We start from the raw sequence: 9,691 nt of genomic DNA, 5'->3' as shown, positions 1-9,691 counted from the left end.
GTTCATTAGATATATTCAAAAGGGAGTTAGATGTGGCCCTTATGGCTAAAGGGGATCAAAGGATATGGAGAGAAAGCAGGAATGAGGTACTGAAGTTGCACGATCAACCATGATCATATTGAATGGTGGTGCAGGCTTGAAGGGCCAAATGGCCTACTCCTGAACCTATTTTCTATGTTTCTATGTTTCTATGTACTCTGGAGGTCTTTGGAGAAAATGTGAACATCTGTACAAACACCTTTATCATACTATGAATGATTGGAATTTTATTGGTGTCTTCGTCGGGACACTCATTCTTTGTGATCAATCGGTAGAAAACAGAGAGATATTGCTATGGGACCTGTCCTTTCTCACCCTCTCTTATATGCGGTGGACTCAAGATGGCCGAAGGTTCGCTCCACAGCATTATGTGCCCAATGTAAGATGTGCCAAACTGATGAGGAGGATCAGACGTTACACCCCCCGCAAGTACAGAGAGAAGCAGTTTTACCTCAACTTGCCCGACACCACCTGCCTTCGGAGACTGCGCTTCCACAAAGAGGTTATCACTGAGGTATGCCAGTTGATAAGTGCAGATCTTCAACCTGCCAGCACCATCAGTACTGCAGTCAAAGTCACCGCGGCACTGTCATTCTACGCGTCGGGTTTTTGCAGGCCTTTGCTGGTGACATTTGCGGTCTGTCTCAGCATGCCACACATTGCTGCATTAGACAGGTCACTGAAATACTGTATGCATGCAGAAGGGACTTGATCAGCTTCCCTATCACCAGGGAGGCACAGAGTGAGAGGGCTCTAGGATTCTCCAGAATTGCAAACTTCCCCAAGGTGCAGGGAGCAATAGACTGTACGCATATCGTGATGCGGGCACCTTTTCAGGATATTGTGGTTTTCAGGAACTGCAAGGGATTCCACTCCCTGAATGTCCAACTGGTTGTCGACCACCAGCAAATTATACTGACAGTTAATGCTAAATTTCCAGGCAGCTTCCATGATGCTCACATCCTGCGTGAGAGCACTGTGTCTGACTTGTTTAACAATCAGCCACAAGGTCAATGCTGGATGCTTGGTGACAAAGGATATGGCCTCACCACCTGGCTGATGACCCCGCTGCGTGATACCCTCACCGAAGCTGAGAGGCGATACAACAAGAGCCACAGAGCCACTCGCAATATCGTGGAGAAAACCATTGGAGTGCTGAAGCAGCACTTTAGATGCCTGGACCACTCAGGAGGCGAGCTCCAATACCACCCTGAGCAGGTAGCTCAATTCGTGGTGGTGTGCTCCATGCTGCACAACTTGGCTATCAGGAGGGGACAAGAATTGCCTGAAGAGTCTGACAGTCCACCTCACCAGAGAGAGAAAGAGGAGGACCAGTAGGCGGACACTGACATCGGGCCATACAATCAACCTGACGCTGAAGCCATGCCCCCACTCCGCTGTAGACTGCATGAAAGGGCCCATGGTGGCATGATAGCTGCAAGAGCCTTACGTCAGGAGCTCATCAATAAGCGCTGTGCCTGAAAGAACGTTGATGTTATTTACAAGGCTGACACACTGCTGGGTGTGCAGGTGGTACATCAATGGTGGGCATCACCTTGGTGACAGTTAAAGTCTAAGTTGATTGACATTAAGTGTAATTATACCCTTTGATGTTAAGGAATCACCAGCGTGTAATGGTGCAGCTATCTGAGCCAATGCGCAACAAGGTTTTGTTAAATGAAAAACAGTTAAACCGAACATTTGTCTGAAATCATTAGTATTTCAGTAAAATCTAACGCTTCCCCCCGACCTCTACCCTTTCCCCTTCACCTCCTGACTCCAAGCCGCCTGGGTGCGGCGGGGGAGATGACGGATGAACCGCTGCTTGGAAGGACACGGGAGAGGACGGTCCCGAGGTGGGAACATGCTCCGAGCCAGAAGCAATATGTTGCTGCTGGCTCTCACATGTGGTTGGCAATGGGGATGCGGCACCTTGGGGTGCAGTGTGGCGCACTGGGAGCCCTCTGCCACCAGTGTTCCTGGCTACCAGCTCCAGGGCCTCCTCCATCCCTTCCATGTTATATCTTATTTGTTGGACAAAAACTCGGAGCCAACTAAGTTCTTGGTGCTTAGTAGGCTTTTTGCTGCTTCCCACAACAGCCAAACAAGCACACACCACAGCCACACACGCTTTCAGTTCCTCTCAGCTCCCTCTCGCTCTGCCTCCTCTTCTGCGCATGTAATGATGACCCTTGACCTCCTGAATCGTGGGAATCGAGCGTTGTCATGCCGTTGCTAAGGACGGTGACACTTTACGGCAGCAGGTGAGAGAGATGTAACGCTACCGCCCATTTCATCTCGTTCGCGGTAATGCCCAATTTGAAAATGGAGACTAAGTGCTTTGAGAGTGGGCGGGAAGCCGGTGATCCGAAAACCCATTTTTACCACCCACGCCGGAAATAACGCCCATTTTTGGGCGATCTGCACAAAAGTGTAAAATCTAGCCTCTTATGTCCCTGGAATACGTAGGGCTCTACACAGGCCTTCGCAAGTCTCTGAACCTCCATGACTGTCATATCTTCCCTACTACATCATAAACACACACTTTGCAAACGGTTTTAACTCTGGAACGTATCTGGTGACCTGTCACCTGATGCCTTTATTGTATTTTCAGCAATGGTTGCATTACCACAGTAGTCCACTAAGTGGAGCAGTAGTCCACTAGATGGAGCTATATATTACACTTCTCCCTCCTTAATGAAGAAGTAATTATAACAAAATAATAATCATACAAAACTTGCATGGTTATACATAACAAAAGATATGGGGCTAGATTTTACACTTTTGTGCAGATCAGCCAAAAATGGGCGTTATTTCCGGCGTGGGTGGTAAAAATAGATTTTCAGATCACCGGCTTGTCGCACATTTTCAAAGCCCCTAGTCTCCATTCTAAAAATTGGCCGTTGCCGCGAGCGATTTGAAATGGGCATTGGCGTTAAATCTCTCTGATCTTCTGCCGTAAAGTGTCGCCATCTTTAGCAACAGCATAGCAACACTCGATTCCCATGGTTCAGGAGGTCAAGGGTCATCATGACATGAGCATAAGAGGAGACAGAGAGAGGGCGCTGAGAGGGAGTGAAGGTGTGTGTGGGTGTGGTCTGGCTGCTTGTTTGGTTGCTTTGGGAGGAAGAAGGGAGAGTTTCAAGCTTTATAGCAAATTGTGCAAAAAAACTTAGCTGTTACCAGCCAGATATTTTCCTGAATTTGGTGCCTATAATGGAGGGAGTGGAGGAGGTGACACAGCACGCTGTGGAGACTTACGCTGGTGAGAGCAGTGAGCTTGGAGAGGAGCACATTAGAGGGCGCAAAAGAGCAAGGAGGTTCTCGAACGAGGCTAATGCCTCCCTCATGCAGGAGGTCCAGTCACGCTGTGGTGATTTGACACAGGGAAGGCGTGGGAAGCCCAACCCAAAGGCCGACCAGAAGATATGGGCCGAGATAGCAGAGGTGGTGAGGGCAACCAATGCCGCAAGCGATGGAACAAACTTGCCAGATCCACAAGAATAAGTATTAAATTTATTTACATGTACTTATGTATTTATATAATTTGATTTGTAAGAGTCATAGAAACATAGAAACATAGAAAATAGGTGCAGGAGTAGGCGATTCGGCCCTTCAAGTCTGCACCACCATTCAATAAGATCATGGCTGATCATTCACCTCAGTACCACTTTCCTACTTTCTCTCCATACCCCTTGATCCCTTTAGCATATCTAACTCCCTCTTGAATATATGGCATCAACAACTCTCTGCGGTACACAATTCCAGAGGTTAACAAGTCTCTGAGTGAAGAGGTTTCTCCTCATCTTGGTCTTAAGTGGCTTACCCCTTATCCTTAGACTGTGACACCTGTTTCTGGAATTCCCCAACATCGGAAACATTCTTCCTGCATCTAACCTGTCCAGTCCCGTCAGAATTTTATAAGTTGCTATGAGATCCCCTCTCACTCTTCTAAACTCCAGTCGATCCAGTCTCTCCTCATATGTCAGTCCTGCCATCCTGGGAATCAGTCTGGTAAACCTTCACTGCACTCCCTCAATAGCAAGAACATCCTTCCTCAGATTAGGAGACCAAAACTGAACACAATATTCCAGGTGAGGCCCCACCAAGGCCCTGAACAACTGCATAAAGACCTCCCTGCTCCTATACTCAAATCCCCTAGCTATGAAGGCCAACATGCCATTTGCCTTCTTCACCGCCTGCTGTACCTGCATGCCAACTTTCAATGACTGATGTACCATGACACCCAGATCTAGTTGCACTTCTCCTTTTCCTAATTTGCCGCCATTCAGATAATATTCTGCCTTCATGTTTTTGCCACCAAAGTGGATAACGTCACAATTATCCACATTATACTGCATCTGCCATGCATTTGCCCACTCACCTAACTTGTCCAAGTCACCCTGCAGCCTCTTAGCATCCTCCTCACAGCTCACACCGCCACCCAGCTTAGTGTCACCTGCAAATTTGGAGATATTACACTCAATTCCTTCATCTAAATCATTGATGTATATTGTAACTAGCTGGGGTCCCAACACTGAGCCCTGCGGCACCCCACTAGTCACTGCCTGCCATTCTGAGAAGGACCCATTTATCTCTACTCTCTGCTTCCTGTCTGCCAACCAGTTCTCGACCAACGTCAGTACATTACCCCCAATACCATATGCTTTAATTTTGCACACTAATCCCTTGCGTGGGACGCTGTCAAAAGCGTTTTGAAAGTCCAAATACACCACATCCACTGGTGCTCCCTTGTCCACTCTGCTGGTTACATCCTCAAAAAACTAGAAGATTTGTCAAGCATGATTTACCTTTCATAAATCCATGCTGACTTCGACTGATCCTGTCACTGCTTTCCAAATGCACTGCTATTTCATTTTTAATAATTGATTCCGACATTTTCCCCACTACTGATGTCAGGCTAACCGGTCTATAATTCTTTATTTTCTCTCTCCCTCATTTTTTTAAAAGTGGTGTTACATTAGCTACCCTCCAGTCCAGGAATTGATCTAGAGTCGATTGACTGTTGGAAAATGATCACCAATGCATGCACTATTTCTAGGGCCACTTCGTTTCGTACTCTGGGATGCAGACTATCAGGCCCTGCAGATTTGTCGGCCTTCAATCCCATCAATTTCCCTAACACAATTTCCTGACTAATTAGGATTTTCTTCAGTTCCTCCTTCTCACTAGACCCTCAGTCCCCGAGCATTTCCGGAAGGTTATATGTCTCTTCCTTTGTGAAGACAGAACCAAAGTATTTGTTCAATTGGTCTGCCATTTCTTTGTTCCCCATTATAAATGAGTGACTATCATCAGATGTGAGGCCTTTTACTTTTACTGGGCCCTTTCTTGTGGTCTGGAGGGGGGAGTGGTCATGGTTGCATAGTCAGCCTAATTGTCTGGCCCGAGGTCAGCATCAAGGCCCTCGTCCTCCCCTTGCTCTCTCTCCTGATGTAGACCATCAGTCCCTTCTAGCAATTCTTGTCGCCTCCTGATCACCAGGTTTTGCAGCATGGAGCACATGACTAAGAATTGAGCTACCTGATCAGGGATGTATTGTAACTCCCCTCCTGAGTGCTCCAGGCATCTAGAGCGCTGCTTAAGCACACTAATTGTTTTCTGGACCACATTGCCTGCGGCTCTGTGGCTCTCATTGTATCGTTTCTCGGCCTCGGTGTGGGTGTCACGCAGGGGGGTCATCAGCCAGGTGGTTAGGCCATATCGCTTGTCACCAAGCATCCAGAATTGACCTTGTGGCTGACTGGTAAACATGTCAGAGACAGCGCTCTCACACAGTATGTGAGCTTCATCGAAGCTGTCGGGATATTTGGGTTTCACTGCCATAATGATCTGGTTGTGGTCACCAACTAGTTGGACCTTCAGGGAGTGAAATCCTGAGAAGGTGCCCGCATGGCGATGTGAGTACATTATATTGCTCCCTGCACCTTTGGGAACTTAGCAATGCGGCAAAAAATGCTCCAGCCCTGTCAGTCTGACCCTCCGTGGTCAAAGGGAAGCTGATAAAGTCTAATGCAGCAATGTGTGGAATGCTGAGACAGAGGGGAAATGTTGACCACGGAGGCCTGAAAGCAACCGGATGCGTAGAACAACAGTGCCATGGTGACCTTGACCTCAAGTGATGTCCTGAAGGTGCTGGCAGGCTGCAGATCTGACCTGATGAGCTGGCATATTTCACCGATAACCACTTTGTGGAAGCACAGTCTCTGAAGGCAGGTGTTCTCGGATAAGTCGAGGGTAAGATCGCTTCTCCCTGTAAGTGCGGGGTGTGTATGGTCTGGACTTCCTCCTCAGTCTGGCATGTCTTAGATTGGGCACATAATGCTGTGGATTAAATGTTGTGCCATTTGCGCTCTGCAGCATCTGCATAGTAATCGATGTAGGCTGAGAAATGGCGAGCCCCATTCCAATAAAAGTATAATGTCAATTGTTCACAAGCAATAAATTTCAACACTAAAAAACACCTACAGTAAAACCCAATTGTCCACAGTATGAAAAAATGTCTTTGAGATGGTCACTTCACCTGAGAAGAACTCCAGAGACATTCCAAACTCCCCTGAAGTTGAAACAGCCTTTTCAATGAAGCGACCTGTGATTTGAAAAATGGCGTCCACAGGCTGTGATTAGTTCAGAACAGTTCAACTTTTTCAGATCGGTGTTTTCGGTGAGCGACATTGTGGGCGAGATGTGTGTGAGGTGCTGAAAGTGACGTTGGGCGATATACTGGGCGCTAGTTTCGGCAAATGTGATCATTACGACAAAAAAAATGGGCAGTCGATATTATTGAATCTCAGCGTTAATTACATGGCGAAAGTAACGCTGGGCGATATTATGGGCGTAGGTATTGCCCATTCTGATGATTCCGCCCCCAAAAAATGGGCGGGCGATATTATTTTTTCTCGGCGTTACGTACATGGCAAAAGTAACGCTCGCCGATAAATGTCCGAAAAATGGGTGTCAGTGTCCATTTTGTGGCTAAATGGGTGAAAACTGGGCATTACACCTCATTTCAGCATTAAAATGGACGTTAAGTGTTCGTTATGCATGCAAATATAATGGAAAATCTAGCCCATGGACTTATTTTGCCATATTTACAACTTAAGCTTAGCCACAGGTTTTCTGTCTCGAACAGGATACCTTTGCTCTTGAAGAAAACCTTCCAAACATGGTGTCGAACTTAGATTCATTCTAGGCTAAGCCTGAGGAGAGATTTCCTCCAAGGGATACCACTGATCTACACTTGAACTCTCTACAATTTCAGACTATTTCTGACCTGGACTCAGACTTAAATTCAGTCTTTCTCTTGGACTTGTTTCTACTACATCTGATGTAGGATTTGCTACTGATACTCTGCTGGTAACAAGACTATCTGATGAGTCAGAAATAATCACATCATTCCAACTCCTTCCACATCTGTAGGTAAAATATGATCAATGTGAACAAACCTAATCTGTTGATGATCAAACACCTTGACCAAATATGTGAGAGAATCACATATCTTCACCACTCTTCCTCGTAACCACGTTAACCATTTATGGTGATGATTCTTCCCTCTCACCTTCTGATGCAATTTCACACTTTTCTCTCTTACTCTACCTCTATCATGATTCTCTTTCTGTCTTAATTGTTTCTTTTCTACTGATTGTGCCAAGTTTAGTTTCAACAACGAGACGGTCATTCGAGAAATAACTCTGTTGGTGTTCTATCAGTAGTTGTTTGAGGAGTACTACAATAAGTAATCCGAAAATTAGCCAATTTGTGATTCAACGACAACTGCCATTTCTTTGGATTTGGATCCAATATTTGCTTGATGAGGGCACATTTTACAATTTGTACCATTTCAAGCAGCGTGGTACGGTGAAACCTTGGTATGTTTCACACTGTTTTTGCTCGTGAACTGTGCAAATACTTCTGAACAAAATTGCAACCCATTATCAGACACAATTTCTTCTGGGAGGCCATATGAAGAAAACAATCTTTGCAAATTGTCTGTAGTTTTACTTGTTATTTGCTGCATCAGAAACACCTCTACCCATTTCGAATGACTATCAATCACAATGAACAATTGCTGTCCTTCTAGCTCAGAAAAATTGATATGTAACTTTTGCCACACCCTGGGAGGCCATTTCCATGGATGTAATCATACTGATGGTGGTTTCTTGCTGACCGATTGACATGTTGTACACTGACTAACGATGTACTCTATATCATTATTTAGACCTGGCCACCATAAGTAACTGCATGCAAAACTCTTGGTCAAGCACATTCCCAGGTGTTAGTCATCAAGATCTCCTAATAATTTGGATCTGAATTTATTTGGGATAACTAATCTTGCACCCCACATGATGCAATCTTTATCCATGAAAAATTAATTCCTACGAATGAAGTATGGATGAAAATCTTTCTCTGTTACCTCGTTTGGCCAGCCATTTGCTATGTAATCTTACACCTTTGACATAACTGGGTCACGTTTGGTTGCTCTACCAATCTCTTCAGCTGTGACTAGCAGTTCATCAATGTATGAAAAATAGAACACTTCTTTCCTATTGGGTGTAACTTGTGATAGGGATGGCAACCTAGACATAGCATCAGAGTTACTGTGATCAGCTGATTGTCGTACTCAATGTCATACGTATATCCTGACAAAATCAAAGCCCATCTCTGCATTCGGGCTGCAGCTAATGTTGGAACTGGGGACTTTGGATGGAGGATTGCTGTCAGGGGCTTATGGTCCATAACATTGGTAAACATACGACTGTACAAATATTTGTGGAACTTCCTCACACCAAAAATTAATGGCAAATCTTTCTTTTTGATTTGTGCATAATAACGCTCACTGGAACGGAGCGAGCGTGATTCAAAAGCAATTGGTCTTTGCTCCCCACTATGTAGTACTTGAGAGATCACTGCCCCAACTCCATACGGAGAGGCATCACATGCTAGCTGGGTCTCCTTAGATACATCATAGTGAACTAACATGGTACTCTCTACCAACTGGCTTTTACACACCTTGAATGCTGTGTCACATTCCTCTGACCACTTCCATTGGACCTGTTTTTTCAACAGCTCATTCGGTAGCTGTAGCCAAATTTGGTAGGCACTTCCCATAATAGTTCAACAGACCCAAAAATGATTGAAGGTCACTGACTTTCTTAGAAGTGGGTGCATTTCCAATTGCATCCAGCTTACCCTTTGTTGGATGTAAACCATCTTTGTCTACTCTGTGCCACTGAGTTTTGAAATAGCTCAAACTTGTGAGCAGTCACTCGTACTCTGTGCTTCTCTAGCCATTTGAGCACTTCATTCAATATGTTATTATGGATTTGCCTGTTTGGTGCTGAAATTAGTATGTCATCTAAATAACATACTACCCCTTCAATGCCTTGCAAAATCTAGTTCTAGTTCATCACCCCTTGCAACTTTGAGCAATGTGTTGTCTCAGACACCGATAGCATGACTTCAATCTATTGTTACCTTGGCAGTTGCTGAGGTCTTGGGGCCCAACTGCCTTTTTCTTTTAACCTGCAGGTGATTCACCTCGGTTGTCTGATGACTGGAAATGGCTCGAAATTCTTGGAAGTATTGGTTGGCCATACCCATTGACATAGCTGTCTGACAAGCTAAATCAAAA

This window comes from Pristiophorus japonicus, chromosome 7 (genome assembly GCF_044704955.1).
Source record: "Pristiophorus japonicus isolate sPriJap1 chromosome 7, sPriJap1.hap1, whole genome shotgun sequence".
In the NCBI taxonomy this organism is placed as follows: Eukaryota; Metazoa; Chordata; class Chondrichthyes; family Pristiophoridae; genus Pristiophorus; species Pristiophorus japonicus.
Note: the sequence above shows the minus strand (reverse complement) of the source record.